The following is a 14,626-nucleotide window of genomic DNA, read 5'->3' on the forward strand; positions in this document are numbered from 1 at the left end:
CGATTTCACTTTGACATACAAAGCTCGATCCTGTCCTGGCCACAAAAGACATCCTCCGCCTTTCCTCCTGCCTAACTGCATACTCACAGGTCTGAGCAAACAACGCACACCCTGCGGCAAAGCTCACACCAACACCTCCCTCTTCACAAGGCTTGACAAGAGCATGCAGACTTTTCCTCAGCCTCCAAAATTGCCCTGAGACACCCAGCACTGCTCTCCGCAAATGAGCAGCATCCACATTTATTTCACCTACGCGCTAGGAGAAAAGGCCCTCCTCTTCCAAAAGGACCACTTACATTGACTTTCCCAAAGGTCTGGAAGCTGAAAGCAGAAGCAGCAGCGGAAAGAAGCCAAGAGCAGGCTCTGACAGGCACTTGCTCCGGGCTGCCCAGCCAGCAAGAGAGGCCTAGTCCTCATGGCAGAGTTTAAAAGGCATTCAGGCGGCACGGCTCCCTTCTGCCGGGGAGGGCGGCAGGGCTGTGTGAGCAGGGTGTGCGTGCAGCCAGGTGTGTCCAGGGCTGTGCCTGAGAGCAGTGTCCTGGGAGGTCAGGGTGCCCAGGGCCATGCCTCTGCCACCTGCGATGGTCAGCACTCAGCCCGCCTGGGCAACTGCCTGCAGGGCTGTAGGGAGAAGCCGTGGGGGAAGGAGCAGCCCACAAAAGGGCAGGATCACAGTGCCCCAGAGTGGGGGCTGCGTGGGGCAAGGCTGCTCAGAGCTGCTGCTCAGCCCCAGGAGCTTACCCGGAGGAAAGTCAAGGCAGGGACGACTCCACAGGGAAAGAGGTTTCCCCAGTGTTGGCTTTCTGTTCCACACTGTTTTTTGGGGGGAAGGGAAAAGGAGGTGCCAAGGCTGGAGAAGAGCTGGAGACTGGGGAGGCTGCTGAGGGGTCAGCAGGTCTGCGAGGAAGCTCAGAAAGTGCTTTTGCCCCTGCTCTGCCCTCACACAGCAGCAGCAGCAGCAGCAGCTCTGCTGGCCCCAGGAGCCTTTGTGGAGCTGCTCCTTGGCACCTGCCAAGAGGTGCGTGCCCCGAAGCAGTGCCCTGCTGCTGGGAGGGCTCTCTGGGGCACAGACAAGTGCCCCAGAAGTGGGCTGGGGTCTGTTGGCTAAGGCAGGCAATGGACGCAGGAGAGGGCATTTCGTGCTGACAGGAAAAGCTGCAGGCGGTGGAGCCATGGTGCAAGAAGGGGAGGAAGGTAGAGCAGAAGTGCGGTGGGAGGGAGAGTTAGGGAATTTAGCTCTCTTCCCCTCCAGTGCAGACGTTTTCTTCCCAGAAAACCCCACATGGCCTCTGCCAGCCCGCAGAGCCTCTGCCCCACAGGCCCCAGGGCAGGCACTACCTTCTCTGCAGACAGACCTCTGGCTGAGGAGAGGGTCTGACTCCAACGAGATGTTACTCCAGCCTAGGCCTCTCTTGCAAAGGCTGGAGCAGCAGCAAGTACACGGAGGTTCTGCTTGCAGACTGCAGCTCACTAAGTGCTTGAGGCCAGTGTTGCGAGAGCTGCTGGTGCTTCAGCACAGTCTTTCTAGCACAGGCTGGAACAGCAGCAAGTAAATGCAGAACCGCAAAGAATGCAGTGATTGCCCCAACAGGGTCTTCTTCCAGCAGCCTGGGGCCTGGGAGCTTCCTCAGCCAGACGCAGGAGCCACAAAGCCTTTGCCTGCTTGGTCCTTCCAGAAGCACACCCCCACCGTGGGCTGAAAGCACACCGTCAACCTGTGGCAGGGTCACATGCGCCTCCTTGCTTGGCTTCTCTCTTCCTCTTCAAAGCACTTCTGCTGGGCTTCTTCTCACCTCTGCAGGGCAAGGAGATGTGGCTTTCAGCGACCTCTCTCTTGCCTCTCCTTCCTGACCAAGAGCTGTTAGCTCACAGCCTGCCCCGGTGCATGCAAAGTTCAGATGTGGTCATTTTCTCCCCAACAGGCCTCACTCCTCCTGCAGCAAATACCCTCTGGCACTTTATTGCCCTGTGCTTTGGTCCTTCTGTAGCTCTTATTTGGGGAGCCTAAAACATGGAGAGGAATGAGTGGTTCTGGTTTTGGTTTGTTTGAAAAGGTTGATCCCTACCAGAAACAAGCAAGGCAGAAAGACATCTTGGGCTGGCGTTTTCCTCCAGACCACGATTGTCGCAGCAGAGAGTCAGCTGCCTGTATGGAAGCATGATTTGGATCGGAAAAGGGCACGGGATCTCCTCATCACAAAGGCCTTAAGCCATACTGGGGAGCCAAAGCCCTCAGGGAAAGCCCACAATTTTCTCAGCCCGGTCTTCAAGTATGGCCTCAGAAGGCAAGTGGGCCTCTTGGCATGCTGGGCTGCCACCTTCAGCAGGAGCGCTCCTGAAGGGGTTGAATTCTTGCTTTTCTCTTTACTCATACAGTTTCAAGAAGAAAACAAGAACTCCCCGGCCTTGTCCCCTGCCACACTGAGATAACTGTGGCTCCTACGGGCTCCATTTGCACAACCACCCAGGAAGAGTCTGCATAGGTATTGTCAGAGAAGGAAAGCTCCTCAGATCCACTGGAGATGTGGGCCTTCCACTTGTGTATGCAGTGTGCTTCCCAGGCTCCGACAAAGGAAAGGCAGACTTTATGCACCCTGAGAGCTCCTGGAGAGACAACACAGCAGGGCCAGCAAGCAGACGGGCTCTGCTGGACCTCCTACTTAAAAAGAAGGGAAGGCTGCATGCGGATATCAAGACTGGCAGCAACCTTGGCTGCAGTGGCCGTGAGAGTGTGGAGCTGAGGATCCTGAGAGGATGGAAGAGCACAAAATGTGGGATGCCAACACTAGACTGCAGCAGAGCAGACTTTGGCCTCTACAGGCAGCTGTCTAGGAGAACCCCATGCCAGAGGCTCCCAGAAGTAAGAGGGAAATCAAAGAAAGCTTCTTTGGAGTCCCGGAGTTCCTCCTCCAGGCTGTGTCCAATTCTGGGCTCCACAACACAAGAGAGACGTGGAGCTACCAGGTGGAGTCCTGCCCCAGAAGGGCTACTAAGATCAGGAAGGGAGTGGAGCATCTCTCCCACAGGGAACGGTGGAGAGAGCTGGGCCTGTTCAGCCTGGGGCAGAGAAGGCTGAGGGGGGGAATCTCAGCAATGTGTATAAGTATCTGCAGGGTGGGTGTCGAGAGGATGGGGCCAGACTCTGTTCAGTGGAGCCCAGCGATAGGATGAGAGGCAACAGGCCAGAGTGAAACCCAGGAAGGTCCATCTGAAGACAAAGGAATAAGCCTTTTCCCTGGGAGGAGTGACAGAGCACTGGAACAGGTTGCCCAGAGAGGCTGTGGAGTCTCCATGCCCGGAGACAGTCAGAAGCCGTCTGGACAGGGTCCTAGGCAAGCTGCCCTAGGTGACCCTGCGTGAGCAGGGCAGGTGCACTAGAGGCTCTCCAGGTCCATTCCAACCTCAAAGAGCTCTGTGATTCTGTGGTTCTGAGAGCTGAGGCCAGGTCCTGCACAGGGCCGTGCAGGGAGAGCTCCTGTCATGCCAGGGCTGGCTGAGTCTTGCCATGGCCCTGGCATCACTGCAGCTTCTGCTCACATGCTGCGTGGGATGGAAAGCAGAGAGAGCCTTTGTGGAGGCTCTGTGCAGGTGTTTGGGCTGCTTGATGGCCTGGTCAGGTTGCTGTGTCCACCTGTAGATGAGGTTGAGGTGAGACTTCAGCCCAGGCTCAGCCCAGGTGGAGCAGGGCTGCAGCCTGGGTCATTGCAGGCTGCTCAGGTGCTGTCCTGCTGCTGGGGCCAGGCGTGGACCCTTGTCTCTGGCACGCAGCCCTCCCCGGCGAGGCCCATGCACAGCACCCACAAGCGGGCAGTGCCAGGCCAGCGTGCACCTGACACCTTCATGTTCACCATCAACCCAGCTGTCCCTGCCCTGCCTCGGGGCAGGGATCTCGCCCCAGGCACCGGGGCTGCAGCTCGGCCGCCTTCCCCTCAGCACGGTCACACGGCAGCTCCTGGCCTGGCAGCAGCGCCGGCAGCAGCCGCTCTCCCAGCCCCCGGGGCTCCGCACGCTCCAGCTGGGGAAAGACGTGGCTGCGTTTGCAGAGCTCGCGGGGCTTTAGTCTCCTGGGGCTCCAGCCAGAGATGTCTGTTCCCGAGGTGCTGGAGCAGGTCAGGCTGCTTCCTGCAGCAGGAAGCCCAGCTGCAGCTGGCTCCAGCGCTGCGCCTGGCACAGCTGCATCCCAGCCCGGGGCAGGAGCTGCCAGCAGCGGCGGTCTCAGCCACAGGGGCCTCAGCTCTCCCTGCCTACCCGTAGGGCATAGACAGCAGGAAAGCATAGCACAGGCACGTTCTGTGAATATGATAGTGCTTGATGTTTGCCACAGCTCTTATCCATTGCTAAGCACGAGCAGTACTGACCAGGCCAGAAGGTGGGCTTTCTTGAAGAAAAGCCGAGCAGTCCCTCTGCTCCCTTGCATTCTTGTCCTGCTACAGACATGTAGCGTTTTCAACGTTCTCTTAGCACTGAGCACATTGCTCTTGGATCTGTTCTGTGTCCCCTACTTCAGTCCTCATGCACTGGAAAACCCTGTAGTGAAGCCGAAAGCTTTCCGAGGGCTCAGCCGGCAGCGCTGGGCACTACAGATTGCTGCTGCTTCCGTGCGCCTCTGGAGGTGGCTGTAAAAGCACGGTCGAGTGAGAGGAGTGCCAAGACAACTACAGTGTGGTTTTGTTATACGAGTTTCACTACGCCACGTTGGTTTGGAGATACCTTAATGCTGCAGCTCTAGAGGCTTTCAGGCACTAGACTAACCACGCTGCCACTCCGGGGACACTTCCTCTGAGAAGTCCAGGGATGTTAAGATACAGGTGTGTCTGCCCCCGCCTCCTCATTCCTCAATCCTTTCTAGAAGCTGGCCTGACAGATGAGCCAGGCTTTCCGTTACTGTGACTTGCTGGTCACGCCAGAGCTGTAGCCCTGCTGAAGGGCAGAGTAAAGGATGTCTCAGTAACACGAGTTTCTCAGCGAGTTCTCTGCCGTCATTGAACACCTGCATTTGTCATCCCACAGCTGCACGCGTGCCCCTTGGAGGGCAGTGATCCCAGGCTGCTGGGACAGGGGAAGTTCCTTCCAAGGGCTGCTGAGGAAGAGCGGTTGTACTGCGGGGAAGAAAGAGCTCGGAAATTCTCTTCTACTTAGGATTTCTCAGTCCCTGAGAGGCAGGAGCCGTCACCTGGCTTCAGCGGTGCTTGGGAGGTGACATCAGCTCCTAGGCCAGCAGCAGGCACGTGGATTTCCTCCTGGTTCTGATGCCACTTCTCCCGAAGAACCACCAGCACCAGGCCCAGTGCCCCTTTGGGAGCTTCCGAGGTCACTTCTGGTAGGCCAGGAGCAGGCCCACTGCTGCTGCTCCACTTCAGGAGGTCACTTCTGCCTCAGGACCTGACAGGTCAGTGGCAGGCCCAGGATGGCAGTGCTGACTGCGAGGCCACTACTCCCTCAGGCCCGGAGAGACCAGTGGCAGGCACAAGGCTTTGATGCTGAGTGTGAGGGCACTTGTGCCTTGCACCCGGGAGCGTTGCAGCAGGAAAATGGTGTCAGTGCTGACAGGGAGGTGATTCCAGCCCCACCCACTTGGAAGCCAGGAGGAGGAACCTTGCTGCTGCTTCTGCTAGTGAGCTCACTTGCGCCTCAAGACCTGAGAGGCCACCAGTGGCCACAAGGCTGCTGTTAGTGCCTGGGAAGGAGCAACCAGCCTGGGGAGGCAGCAGGGGTGTTGGCAAGCTCAGTGCCGGAGGGGAGAGCAGCAGGTGTTGTGCAGCTGCCTCCAGGAGGGCTCCACGCTGTCTCCCATTGCTTCTTCATCAATGTCCTGATGAAGCAGGGACTTGGTGTGTAACCAGGGAGGGGTGCTGATACCTGGCTGTGCTGGAGAGGAGCTTTTCAGAGAAGGACCTGGGGGCTGTGGTGAGCACCAAGCTGACCATGAACCAGCAATGTGCTCTGGTGGCAAAGAGCAGCCATGGTATCCTGGGCTGCATCAGGAAGAGCATTGCCAGCAGGTGGAGGCAGGTGATCCTTCCCCTCTGCTCAGCACTGGTGAGGCCGCACCTGGAGAGCTTGGTCCACCAGCACAAGAGAAACATGGACCTACTGGAGTGAGTCCAAACACAAAGAAGACTAAGGGCCAGGAGCATCTCCTGTATGAGGAGAGACAGAGATAGCTGGGCCTGTTCAGTGTGTAAGGGGAGAAGGCTCAGAGCAATTTGAATGTACAGAAGTACCTGATGGGGACATGGCATAAAGAAGACAGAGACAGATTCTTCTGTGACAGCCAGTGGCAGGATGGGAGGCAACAGGCACATGTAGAAATACAAGAAATTCCATTGAAATATAAGAAAAGACTTTCCACTGCAAGAGCGATGGAACACCAGACCAAGTTGCTCAGCAGGACTGTGAGTCTCCATCCTTGCTGCTGCTCAAAACCCAACTGGACACAGTCTCAGTCAGCATGCTCCAGGTATACCTCCAAGTATAAAAGAAAAGAGGGTGGAGGCAGATGTTCTCTTCCAGAGGTGCTTTCCAACTTCAGCAATGCGTTGATTCAGTGATTTGGTGATGCTGCCATTTGTGAAGTCACTTGTGAGCTGTCTAGAGGAACTTTGCTTCTCCATGGAAGAACTCCTCTGTATCACAGAGCAGTCAGTGCCTCAGCAAATTACTTCTCAAGGGCTTCAGCGAGGGGTGGGGGCTTTTTCTTCAGGGCCTCGTACAGGCGATCCTTGCACCAGGGAGTCCAGCTCGGCATCAGCCTGAACAGCTCACGCATCATGGTGTGGGATGTTTTCTCCGCCAGAATTCTTTGCTATTGCTCAAAGTCCAGAATGTCCCCGAGCAGGAGGTCCAGGACACCTTTCAATTCAACAACACGTTCAGTCAGCTCCACTCGGTGCCTATCGACAAAGTGTTCCCCTGGGGAAGACAGAAGCAAAGGGTTAGTCATCTGTGGACACACTGGTGCTCCTTCAGCTGCTTCACAGGTCATGGAGCAGCAGCCACTTCACAGCAGGGTTTGCCTGAGCTAGCACGACCCAAGGAGGAAATGAACGGCACCACGGAGCACCCAGTCCTCTCTGCTATTAGTGGGTGATGGCACCGTCTAGCCGAAAGCCGAAAGCATTCTAGTGTGAATGTCTAATTCAAACTGGGGCTGTGCCGGGGCCAATGCTGTGTTTTAGAGTGGGTGTTTGAGCCGCAGCCCCTGGTTTTGAGGCATTTTGCCCCCAAAAGTCTCACCTGTCACTGCAACATTTGAGCAGATTCTTTGGGGATTTGTTCTCTGCCCCTAAAGCCTGTGGGACAGCAAAACAGAAAAGAAATGAGAGGGGAAGCAATGGGAGGGAGCTCCAATCTTGCACAGTCGACGGGGCGCTGCAGAAGGGAGGGACAGAGCAGACACCTTTCCAAAGGAGGCTCCTTCCCTTAGGGGACCAGGACTCCCAGGCCACCTCCCAGCCTTGCTGGTGACCCTCTCTCATGGCTGCTCCCATCTCCACTGAGCCAGTGCCATCAAGTGACAGCACAGCTAACTGCAGCCCTATCAGAGACCACCACCGTGCGGTGTGAACTGGCCATGGGAAATGCTGGAGCTACGGATGATGTTCCATGAGCACCTCTGACAGGGAGGAGACATCCCATCACCTGGTTCAACCCATATGTCTTGCTGGGAACTCACTGCATTGGAGTTTTAAGCTAATTTCAGACAGTGTCATGGCAAAAACAGTCAATCGAGCTCATCACCCTTGGTTTGTTCTGCAGCAACCACACACATGCCAACATGGCTGCCCCAATAACACGCCAGTGACACACACACGCCAAGGATACGGCTGCCCTTTTCACAGGCAAAGACATGGACACGGCAGCCCCACGCACACGGCAGCCCCACGCACACCCATGTGCAGGGCAATTGGGACCAGTGGGACAACATCCCCCCCTGCTTCCCCCCACCCCGGGTGCCCAGGCGTCCAGGCACCCCTCAGCCCCCCATCCTGGGGGGCATCCAAGCACCCCTCTGGGCCCACCACCCCTGGGACCCAGCATCCAGACACCCCACTGCCTCCCCCCACACCAGGCGTCCAGGCCTCCCGACACCCCTCTGCCCCCCTCACACGAGGGGTCCAGGCGTCCGGGCCCCTCCTTCCACGTGCCCAGGAAATCCCCATCCCTTCCCACGACAGGGGCCCAGGCGTCCGAGCACCCCCCCTTCCCCCGCCCCCCATCACCTGAGCGCCGGCTCGGACGCCTGGGCCCCTCGCCGCGCCCCCTTCCCTCCCCCAGGCCCAGCGATGCCGCTGCCGCCCCGCGCCGGGAACTGCAATCCCAGCAGGCAGCGCGGCCGCCGAGCCCCGCCCCCTCCCTGGCGCCTCCTCGAGCCCTGACAGAGGGGACGAGAGAGACACGGAGCTGCTGGAGAGAGGGCGGCGTGGGGCTGCGAAGGTGGTCGGGGGCTGGAGCAGCTGCCCTCCGAGGAACGGCTGCGAGAGCTGGGGCTGTTTAGCCTGGGGAGGAGAAGCCTGAGGGGGATCTTATCAGTGTGTCTAAGTACCTGAAGGGAGGGTGTCAAGGGGACGGGGCCAAACTCTTTTCAGTAGTGCCGTGCGACAGGACTAGAGGCAGCGGGAACAAACTGAACCAGCGGACGCTCCGCCTGAATATGAGGAGGAATTTCTTCACAGTGACAGTGACCGAGCACTGGGAGAGGTTACCCAGAGAGGTGGAGGAGTCTCCTTCCCTGGAGAGATTCAAGGCCTCTCTGGATGCAGTCCTGTCTACGATGGTCTAGGTGACCCTGCCTGAGCAGGGAGGTTGGACTAGATGATCTCCACAGGTCCCTTCCAACCTTCCTGATTCTGTGATTCTGCTGAGCCTGCTCGCCTCAAGGCCAGCTCTGGGCTCTGCTGCTCTCCTTCCTACCTGCCCTCGGTCTCTGCAACTCCACTAGTTCCCGGGTGCTACAGCCCAGGTGGCCATGGACGCTGCTGGCACCAAGCCTCCGGGGTGGCCGCTTCCCCTTCTGGCCATGGGCACCCGCCTTCTTCCCCTCACACCCGCAAAAGCCCAGCACTCAAGGGCACCCAAGACACACACAAGAGCTGGCAGTTCCCTCCCACCACGACGCCAGCACTGGGCCCCAGCAAGGGGGGCCCAGGCTCAAGCACTTCCTCCCCTCAGAGGCATAAAGCAGCTTTTTCCTCCTCTCCCCACAGGCCCCCTGCCCCCAGGACATGCGTTGGCCATGGCAGGGCCCTCTCCACGCCTCTCCCCAGCACCAACAAGACGCAGCACACCCCTAGGCCACAGCCACCGCAGCTGCAGCCAAAGAGCCACAGCAGGACCGTGGCGGAGAGCTACCCTGGCAGCAGCCCCCAAGCCCTGACTCCTCAGCTCTGCTCTTCAGGCCTCTCCAAAGTTCCCATGCTGCAAACAGATGATCTCACTGCACACCCAGCCAAGAGCCACCCGACTTGGGGCAGTTGGTTTAATTCAGCATCAGAGAACTTCCTGTGTGCTCGCATGGCTCACAAGCAGTGCTGCTGCTGCCGTTGCCGCCGTTGTCAGGCAGTTGCGCCGTTGCCGGTCAGCGCCACTGCTGGAGAGGGCCACTCTCCAGGCTCACAGCACTTGCTGCCCATTAAAACTCCAGCGAGCAGAAGAGGTTTGGGTGCAGGTAGATGGTTACCATGTCATGGTGAGCTAGTGGTAAATAGGTACCTTGCAAAGTCTTCCCCAAGACCTGGTCCCCTTCCACCTCTGCAACACTGAATATGGTGCAGTTCAAGTGTTGAAGACAGAATTAAGAAACTATGACAGAGGGAGAAAGCAGCCAGACATGTGCCCTGGCAACAGAGTGAGAACCTAACACCTTTCCTCTCTGCTTTGATCCTGCCTTAACACAACAGCGGTAGGCTGTATTCCAGCTTAGGCTGTCCCTTGTAGGATGACCTCGTAAGGCCACCGGACCAAGGAAGACAGGCAGCAAACCATTGCCCATCCTGGAACAGAGTCCCTGGGGCCACAGAGCAGTGGCTAATGTAGCTGGCAGCACAGTGCGTAATGCTGTGCCTCGGAGCCTATCCTGCCAGATGACCCTGCTGCTCGCCTTCCTGCATGGAGAGAAATTTTCACTGTGGTTGTTTCCAGAGCTCTCCTTCGGGCATGATCTGCAGCCCTGGGTGTTTTGTTAGGAGGTGATCCCCGTTCCTGTGGATGTGACCCCAGTCAGTGGGACCCATGTGCTTCTGCTACAGAACTGCCTTCTGTGGCAGAAGCAGGTGCCCAACTTGTCAGGCTGAAATGGGGACCCTACTCCCCCTGTGCTCATGCCACCTCCCCGCGGTGTGTATTTGCAGTCCATTCCTAGGCACCCCAGAGTGCTCTGCCCAGAAGGCAGTGCCAGGCAGGAGGAAGCCATCTTCAGAAGCTGGAGCACCTACTGAGTGGCTTGGGAATGAAGTGGACGAGAATGCCAGAGCAGTAAGTGTCACTGTTGGAGGCCCTTCTTCTGCCGGTGTGCATCCTGCAAAAGCCTTGTGCTATGGGCGCTGGCTCGCAAGAGCCCTTCCCATGGGTTCACTGAGCCCTGCCCGACATCGCCCAGTCCTGCCTTCAAAGGCAGCAGTGGTGAATGTAGTTTTGGAATGCACACACTGTTGCACCTTGCTCTCCGTGAACACACCAGCAGAGCCTCTGGGGCCCTCCTGCTGGTGGCACTGGAAGTGCTGGGCCTTTCTGTGATAGAAAGTGAAGAGTTTCTGCTCAGCTCTGTCATAATTCAGATGCCTGGTTCAAAGAGAATGGGATGTTCAGCCTTGCTGGGCTTCCCTTCAGGGTAAAAGGGTGCTGACAGGAAGGCTCCCGGGAAGGCTCAGAGCAGAGGCTGGGGAAGAACCTTCCCTTCTGCAAAATGGAGCTGCCATAGCCCCCCCCACCCCTTCCTGTCCTCCCTAGCAGGACTGCCCTGCACATTGCCCTAGAGTTTAGTGAGCTGCCTTCCCCTGTGCTTGCCTCCCTTGACTCCATGCTCTTCTGGATCAGCCTTTTGGCTCTTCCCTTGACAAAAGCCTGCCAGAACATTTAGCTCTTTGCCCATATTCCCCTGCAGCTGCTCTTGTGTGGAATGGAGGGGCTGCTGTGAGCAAAAGCAATGGGTGTTTCTGCAGTTCTGAGAGGCAGCTTCTTCTCCGGAGCATGGAAACATGGGCTGCCCTTGCCAGGAGCAAGAGCCTTTACTTGGCAGCATCTCACCTCTCTTTCTCACCTTTGCAGATGAAAATACGCAGGGATTCAATCCCGACAGCCACTAAAGCAGCTTCGATTGTGTCCCTTGAACCTCTTCCAAGTATTTTTCCAACGTGAGTACTTTGCCTTCCTTCTTTCCCCCTGCCTCAGAAAGGCAGCAGCCTCTCCGCACAGGTTTGTTAGGGCTGCAGTGCCAGGGCTGGGGCAGGCTGCTCTGAAAGTGCTTTGGGAACAAGTCTTCCCAGCGGCTGGGTCCCTCTTATAGTTAGATTCCCGGGGGCCATATGCCCAGGTTGGCAAGCCGGCACAAACTCACTCACACACACACACACACAAACACTCTTTAGGAGCAAGCAGTTTATTAGTAGATACTTACGAACAGACCGACCCAATGGTAATCTCGAGGACCACCTCAATGCTTGTCCCAATCATCTGCATGATGAGAGAGCGAGAATCGGCAGGTACAATCTTTTCGGATGTCCCCGAGGAGGCAACGTGGTCCTCTGTTGTGTAGCAGCCTCTCTCTCCTTCAGAAAAACTCCGGTATTTATGATTACTTGTGGTAGGCGGGAGTCCCGGCCCCTGGGGCCAGCAAGTGCAGGGAGTCTAGCCCAACTCCACCCCGGTTGCATAACCAGGCTATGATACTGCGCACGCGTGCAGACTTATTTCGGGGGCCACATTTGGCTTTGGGAGTCGCTATTTCACTACTCTTCAGCTTCTGACCTTCATGTTGACTGCTTCTCATGGTGATTCTGTAGCTGGAAGCCACCGAATCTACATGTAACCAACCACTGTTCTTTCTCACAGATTCCCAAGACCTTGTCAGTTACTTATTTGTATCCCGCTTAACACAGCGGTATTGTTCAGGCACTGAAAAGTTACAACACTAGCCTATTCCCACCAAGTATCAGGTAGTACAGATACAAAAAGTTACAACACGGACCATTCCCATCAAGTGTCAGGTAGCAGGGATACAGTCGCAGTGACCTGCATGCATGCTCTGCCTACATCTGGGCTCTGAGGGTGGGGAGAGGGTTCTGCAGAACTCTGTGATGTCGTCCACCTGCTAAGGGCTTTGTGTGTAAATGCTTGATGCCTTTCTCCTTCTTTGACACTGGGTGCCCAGCAACAATCCTTTTCTCACCCCTGAACACAGAGTCTTTGGGGCCACAGAGCAGTCTTGTGTAGTTGGCAGAACAGCAGGTAATGATGTGTTTCAGAGCCTGTCCTGGCAGATGACCCTGCTGCTCTCCTCACTGCCTGGAGAGAGTCTCCCTTGGGCTCCTGGAGCTCTCCTTCAGGCATGACGTGCAGCCCCAGGTGTTTTGATGGGAGGTGATGCTCTGATGTGGCCCCAGTCAGTGGAAGCCCTGTGCTTCTGCTGCAGAATTGCCTTCTGCTGCAGGAGCAGGTGTGAAGCTGGTGAGGGCCAGGTGGGGACCCTACTCTCCCTGTGCTCATATCACCTCTCCGCGGTGTGTATTTGCAGGCCGGTGCCAGTCACCTCAGAGTGCTCTGCACAGAGTGCAGCAGCGGGCAGGAAGAAGGAACGGAGAGAAGCCCGAGCACTAGTGCATGTCCTCTGAGCGAGGACCGTCAGAGGTCTGGAGTGGTAAGTGCTCCTCATTGAGGCCCTTCATGTGCCAGCCTGCTCTCTGCCCAGGCCTTGTGCTATGGGTGCTGGTTGTACAAGAGCCCTGCTGGGCCCTGGAAGGCTTTGCACAGGCCTTTGTTTTCAGAGATGCCAGCTGTGCTCTACTTCTGCAATGTATCTGCCTCTCCAGCGCTCTCTGTGAGCAACCCAACAAAGCCTCTGGGGCTCTCTGCTTGGTGGCTGTGGAACTGCAGGGCGTTTCCACGCTAGAAGATGGAGAGTTTCTCTTCAGCTGTGTGATGAGTAAGATCTTTGGTGTGAACAAGCAAGGGATGTTCAGCCTTGCTGGGCTTCCCTTCAGGGCAGAAGGGTGCTGACAGGAAGGCTCACGGGAAGAGTTAGGGAACAGGCCTTTCCCTTGCGGGAAAAGAGACCGGCTCTGGCCCCCACTGCGCACCCCTGTCCTCCCTAGCAGGACGGCCTTGGCCTTTCTGCCGCAGGAGGGCACAGCCTGTTCCTTTCTGCCTCCTTCTCCAGGGGGAAGAAGAGCCATGGGCGGAGACAGGGACAAGCAGGAGAAAGAGCAGCAGCAGTGGCAGTGTCAGCGGCAGACCCGGTGGCAACAGAAGACAGAGCAGCAGTGGCAGGGGCAGTGGCAGCATCAGTGGCAGCCACAGTGCCGGCAGCAGCCCCACTGGCAGTGGCAGTGGGAGCCCCAGTGGCAGACACAGCGGCAGCCCCACCGGGAGCCCCAGTGGCACTGGGAAACCCACTGTCAGACAGAGCGACAGCCCCAGTGTCAGCAGCAGCCTCACTGGCAGTGGCAGTGGAAGCTCCAGCTGCAGGCACAGCGGCAGCTCCAGTGCCAGTGTCAGACAGAGCGGCAGCGGCAGTGGAAGCTCCAGTGGCGGGGACAGCAGCAGATCCACTGGCGGTGGCAGCAATAGTGGAAGCCCCGGTGGCGGGCACAGCGGCAGCCCCAGGGGCAGGCGCAGTCGAAGACCACATGTCAGACAGAGGGGAAGCGGCAGTGGGAGCCCCGGGGGCAGCGGCGGTGGCCACAGCAGCAGCCACAACGGCGGCGGCAGCAGCAGCAGCAGCAGCAGCAGCTCTGCTTGTGAGCCGCGCGAGCACCCAGGAAGTTCTTGTGTGCTGAATTAAACCAGCTGCCCCAGGCCGGGTGGCTCTTGGCGGGGTGTGCGGCGCGCTCGCCCGCCTGCAGCGCGGCAGCTCTGGGGAGGCCTGAGGAGCGGAGCGGAGCAGCCCGGGCTCGGGGCCAGGAAGGCTCCTCCTCACAGCGGCTGCTCCCGCGAGGCGCCAGGGAGGGGGCGGGGCTCGGCGGCCGCGCTGCCTGCTGGGATTGCAGTTCCCGGCGCGGGGCGGCAGCGGCATCGCTGGGCCTGGGGGAGGGAAGGGGGCGCGGCGAGGGGCCCAGGCGTCCGAGCCGGCACTCAGGTAACGGGGGTGGGGGGAGGGTGCTCGGACGCCTGGGCCCCTGACGTGGGAAGGGATGGGGACTTCCTGGGCACGTGGAAGGAGGGGCCCAGACGCCTGGGCCCCTGGGGTAGGGGGAGGCAATGGGGTGTCCGGATGCCTGGGCCCTGGAGTCAGGGCGGGGCAGAGGGATGCCCGTACGCCTGGGCCGCTCGCGTAGTGGGCAGAAGAGAGGTGCCCGGACACCTGGGCCCCTCGGGTAGAGGCGGGCAGGAGAGTGCCCAGATGCCTGGGCCCCTGGGGTGCAGGGGGGCAGAGGGGTGCCTGGACCCCTGGGGTGGGGGGGAGCAGGGGGGA

Source organism: Rhea pennata, unplaced genomic scaffold (genome assembly GCF_028389875.1).
Source record: "Rhea pennata isolate bPtePen1 unplaced genomic scaffold, bPtePen1.pri scaffold_33, whole genome shotgun sequence".
In the NCBI taxonomy this organism is placed as follows: domain Eukaryota; kingdom Metazoa; phylum Chordata; class Aves; order Rheiformes; family Rheidae; genus Rhea; species Rhea pennata.